Here is a 6,000-nt window from a genome sequence, read left to right as displayed (position 1 = left end):
ACATCAGTTGTTCCCATGTTCTGACACGTTTCTAAATGCTAGACTTATTTTAGCTTGACACCGTGGTTTAGAAACATGGCACTTCTGCGCATCAAATGTGTCCAGCACCTTTACACATTATTTTTTATGGTGTAGTAGAGGAACGCAATTTTTTTAAAAAATGTGAACTGGCCATTACTCTAGTAACTTAATTAATCACCCTATTTAGTGTCATGTTTACTAGTTCAAATACAGTAGTTTGACTGATTCTACAATTTTTAAATCAGACAACCCAGTTTCTAGTTTTGCTGGCTGACTTCGAGAGTGTATATTGTATTGCATAAAAGATTGTTTAATTGTTGACAATATACTGTAACTTGACTGATTAGTAGAATTAGCAAAATCATATAATTTATCCAACTGATGTTATTTATTGCTCATTATAAATGACTATCAATTTAATTGAAATAAAAATAAGGCACTTTAAAGAATGAAATTATACATTCATGAACATTGAAATATAATTTTTTACAATTCAACTTTGTCAGTATTTGTAGTGACTCTACTGACGCTCACATGAACAACTTTTGTTTCAATCGGAACTAATTCAGTCCGACTGATGAATCCAAACGTAGTGTTTACGTGAGCGCTAAATACAGTGATCGGGCTAATGTGCGCTTATGTCACAAGCTGTAAACCGGAGTAGATGTGTTTCCATGCGCACACTGCGCACATACACAGCTTCCCGCTGTTTGCACACTATTCTCCTATGATATGATGCTTATTTTCTTTGATTTCGGGTCCTAATTAGGAGACAAGCACATTAACTGTTGTGCCGTGCTGCTAAAATGAATAAAGTAGTAAAAATGCCCCTTCCTGCGCCCAAAATAAAGTGTCTGTGGATGAGAGCATGAAGTGAGGAGGACTGATGGGACATTGTCCTGCACTTTGAGAATGACAAGACAGTCATTTATGACACTTCAGCGACAGCGACATACATTACGCCATGTCTACACCATTCACATGCGCAGTACTTTCCAGTTTCAGTTTTCAGTCCGATCAAGTGTTGTTCTCTCGATCAGATTACAGAAGGTTTAAACCACCACTTTCAATCCGAATGAAAGTTTAATGGGATTTGGCCGATTCATTATGATTGATTGACATGGTTGCATGTGACTAATATTCCGACTGCGCTACCAGCTTATTAGGGTCCATTTAAGCGCAGCTACTGGTGAAAACATCACTTTTGATCACACTTGGGCCAGATTTACTAGCCGCTTGCACCGGCGCAAACCCTCTGTTAAAAACTGCTGTCAGGATTTACTAAAGACACACAGTGTAAAATTAGCACTCAAAGGCGTGGACAATTGTTCTTGCGGCTGATCTTATATATGCATTTGTAAGAGTTTCCCTTTCAGACGCGAACAATGATGGGAGAGTATTGAAATTAATCTCGCAAGGTGATTTACTAAAGGTTTGCTATCGTCAACTGGTATTTCGCCATTATGTAAAGCCCAAGAGAACATGTCTTAACCCGTTTAGCACTCGCTGCTGAGATAGTGCTGCTGTAACAAGAGGAAGAGCAGGGAACATGTGATCGAGGGGACAGAAGTGTTCGTTTATATGGACTGGCAGATGAAGATGTTACACGAACTTATGATTTGCCAAGCCACATTATTTTTCAATGGGCTACGCTTGTGTTGTTAGTAGATTACCCACACCTGATTTGTGTGACCCTACATTATGTTGCGCTGCTCTTGGTAGACTGCGGTGGTCATTATGGAAATGAGATCCTGAGTCTGTTCTTAAATGCTCATTGTGAGTAGATCAGCCTCAGCAGTTTCCACTCTCATCTGCGCTTTTATAAGATTATGGTCTCACGCTAATTTGCCCTGTTTAGTAAATCAGGCCCCATGATCTCTCTCTGTCACACACATACACACACACAACTTTTAGCAACATGAACTAGCTCATGCTGCGTTCACACCAAACGCGAATAGAGCATATGGCGCGAGTGATTTCAATGTTAAGTCAATGTAAAGTCAATGTTTTTGTCAAAGACTACACCAGGATCAGATTCGGTACGATGATCAAAACTCAGATGGAGTAGATCGAGTCCATCAACACCCCAAAGCTTCAGTCCTAGAGCTCGTCCTGGGTCACATTTCATTTGAAAGTTTTGATTTATATGCTGTTTAATGTTGATGAACGCATTATTTTACATATGCTATCGCTTGTTTCTGCTTCTTACTGTGTTTTGATCTGGAGATACTGTACTGTACAGGAGATGCATAATAGCGCCCCCTACCGTATAACAGTGAAAACATGGTTACTCTGTTACCTTAAATTATCCGTTTATCTCTGTAAAGCTGCTTTGAAACAATCTACATTGTTAATAGCGCTATATAAATGAAGATGACTTGACTTGACTTGAAAACATGGAAAGTCGTAAAAACTCGTCAATGGCGGGGAAAGAGTTAATGCACCACACAACTTTTCAAACCTGAACAGATTTTTATAACACAAGGCATCATACACTTGCAAACTTTGGGAATGGTTACAGGAAATCTGGGCATCATACACTAAACGACTGAGGATCACACACTATCACACCAGACTTTCACTCCGAACACAACTAACTCACGTAATCAACACATGCCTTACTGCTAGAAGACACATGCACAGGATTGTTGTGAATTTGAATTTGTTGTGAATGGATGCACAATTTGTTGTGTTCATGCGTAAATTATATTGTGACAACTATTTTGAAGTGTTGTGTTTTGACGTAATGTGTCTGAGAACAGACGTGATGAGTAAACATTGCTACTCCTGTCTCATGTGCTTTATTGCTACTTACTAAAGGTGCTTGACTTGACTTAGGCCTACTCCTGACAGACACCACAAATTGGCGATGAAGATTAGGCTTTTTTCCCGCTATTGTTGGTCAAAAGCTAACATAGTAGCTGGACTTCCCTAAACGCTGTCAGGCGCCTCACAAGACAACGGGATAAGCGAAGCCTGTGATTTCCCTCGAATTTACTGACTTATCTCCCGGATATGATGCCAATAGGCTATTGGTTGGAACTTGGAAATGTCTTGTCGTTATAGGTCTAGCTGTATGATATATCATAAACCGAATAATGTTCCTTACCGCATGCTGTCATTCATCTCCATCTAATCACACTTTTTGTTTTGGCTCTTCTGATGGTTTGCAGCTTTCTCTTTCTGCTAATAGTATAGTCACAGAGATAACGATTCGTACGGGACTCATATTATCACGGGACCTTGGTGTTCAGCGAAATATGGTAGGTCATTTGCGGGGGAATTTTTACTTTACAAATTACAGACATGACCGATTCGCTGCGGGATTAAGATCACAGACAACCTCCGCAATTATTACAAATGCCTAGAGGTCACCAGGAAATACTAATCCCGTGCGAATAGGGCTTAAGAAACGAGCACATGCACACTTTGGTCGGAGAGGTAACAATACGATTAAGGCGTTTACATGCCTTATTGCGATTACAATCGGCGTACGCCACAGTTTAATGCGAATATGGTTACTACGATTATGAGCTTAATCGCAATTTTGCCAAAATCCCATTATAAATCGCATTATGAGGGTGCATGTAAACGCAGCTATAGACTAGGCAAGGGTTCACAGGAGGAGAGGTAATACCTTCAACACACTGTGATTGGCTTATCACGCTATCACTATAGTTTTGTTTTCATATTGATAGTGTCATATGCATTTATCCTGCAAACCGTTTAACTTCTGCAGAAACTCAACTGGTCACAACAAGACGCATGACAAACAATCCCATTCAACATCGACAGGGTCTCGTAGACTTTGTGTAGCCGCACAAGTGAGGACCACAAAACCACAATCTGCTATTTGGGACTTATTGGAAACAAATCTTAGATGAAAAAGGATGAAAAGTATCAAAATTGCATGGAATGTTTATTAAAGTATTTAAGAAACACAATATCAGATTAAATGTTTGCATCAGTAATGTTTTCATAATTTTTCCTCCAGTGAGAACTGAATATATTTTATTTAAACTAAAAAAAAAAATGTGTTTGTTTTTTGTATATAGCCTTTTATCCATTGGTAACAAGTGGGAATGCTTTGCAGAAATACAAATGGTTGAATTAAAAATGGTCAAGGTTTGCTACTACTCTGTTTGATTGGCTGAATTATTCTATGATTGATTAATTATTTGGCTATTATTTACTGAACTATTTATGGAATTCATTGCTTTGTTTTTTTAATTCAAGTAACATTTTTCTTTCCCAACTCTATTCCTGTCTGTCTCTTAAGCCAGGTGATGAATGGGAGAGAGATAAATGAAGCACAAAACATGTCCTTCAACCCTGAGGAAGTTCTACAGTTTGTTATCTCTCTTGAAAAGCTGTGGATTGACTATGATGTCTGGCATTGAGGAAGACCTTTGCCAATGACATTAGCCAAGGCTATCAAGCTATAAACATTCCCTGCAACTCCTGCGTCAGCAGAATGAAGTACGGCCTAAAAACACAACAGGTTTCAAAGAGGACAGTGGTTTAGCAGGAAGACTACAATGAAACGGGTCCATTTCATTTCTCAAAATACTCCTTTTGTCCGAGTTAAACCTAAAATGCTGAGAAAAACAATCTCAAGAAAATAAACCTTTGAATCAAGAAAATAAGGGCTATTCACATTTTATGGTGGCCGGCAAAAAAACTCTCATTGTTGTGAGACTGACAGAAATTACAGAATTACAAACATGCGCACAGATATTCAAACGCACATAACTATAGAATTAATTCTTAATGCGCACGTGAGCGCCAGTGTTTCTCACAGGTTCACGTTTAAAGTCTGTGTAGAGAGAACGGTGTCGTCTTAGCGGTCTCTAATTTAATAACAAATTATCCTTTTGACGGAAGTGAATCAATCAAAACTAACTTTAGCTGGAAAGTAACATTATTCAAGAACCAGCCAAAAATAAAGCCAAAACAATCTGTTACCTTAAATTATACGTTTATCTCTGTAAAGCTGCTTTGAAACAATCTACTGTACATTGTTAAAAGCGCTATATAAATGAAGATGACTTGACTACCATGATGTGTCCACAGTTGCACTTTACAATTTAAATAATTATCATTATGATAGCATTACAATAACAAAAATATACAAAATTATCTTAAAAATAAGCTTCATTACCTTTATACGATAAACAATTATTAAAATTTTGTGGTGAAATATATGAACACAATGAACCGTTAAAAAAAAAAAGATATCCAAGTTTTTTAACAAATGAATATTTGTCCAATTTTCCATTCTGATGTTGTCTACTCCTCATCTAGACAGCAGGAGGAGAAACCATACATGACTTTACACTTGGCATTAACATGTGATCACCGTGATCTGATCAAGCAAATCGGATCATGAGCCAATCAGGACACGGTGTGTTTACACCCGTCCACATCAAGTGGCTTCTGCATCTGGATAGCAGATCGGATCTCGCATTCCCACAAAAAAAAGAAAAAAAAAAGGATGGCTCCGGTGCAAAGTCGACCTGAAGTGGCTGGTTTTCTTTTAAAAACAGTTTTCAGGCAGGGGGCATTTTACAAATCTCACAGAATGAGGATGAAGAGGCTGCAAGCGCTAATAATGTGGATAGATGCCGTAATGGAAACGGTACAGAGAAACGTGTGGGTCCGAGAACGCTGCCAGCTGTGCTGGGAAACATCTTTACAGAAAATGAATGGTTCAGCAAACTTTCGGGGCGAACTGCGAAGGCAAACGTTTCAGTATTTGTACGGTGTAGCCTACATGTACTTCGCACTCGACTGTCCTATCGCAAAACCACACAGCTCTCAGTATCGAGAGAGAGGAGGGGGAATAATGACACCTGTGCACCTGTGAATGCAGACACGGTGGCTGGATGGCGTTTACATTACACTGAGATCCGAACACAAAGCGCCCTCGACTCCCTCTGGACCAGGACACGCTGATCGGATCACATTCCCATCGGAAGC

General features: G+C 39.0%; 1 protein-coding gene across 1 annotated transcript in view; it reads right to left on the bottom strand.

Annotated features, from left to right (window-relative positions):
- porb (P450 (cytochrome) oxidoreductase b) overlaps positions 1-6,000 on the bottom strand; it is a 36,768-nt gene that overhangs the window by 21,338 nt on the left and 9,430 nt on the right. The window lies entirely within an intron of this gene.

Source organism: Phoxinus phoxinus, assembly GCF_949152265.1.
Source record: "Phoxinus phoxinus genome assembly, chromosome: 4".
NCBI classification, from domain to species: domain Eukaryota; kingdom Metazoa; phylum Chordata; class Actinopteri; order Cypriniformes; family Leuciscidae; genus Phoxinus; species Phoxinus phoxinus.
Note: the sequence above shows the minus strand (reverse complement) of the source record. Positions and strands in the feature narration are given on the sequence as shown.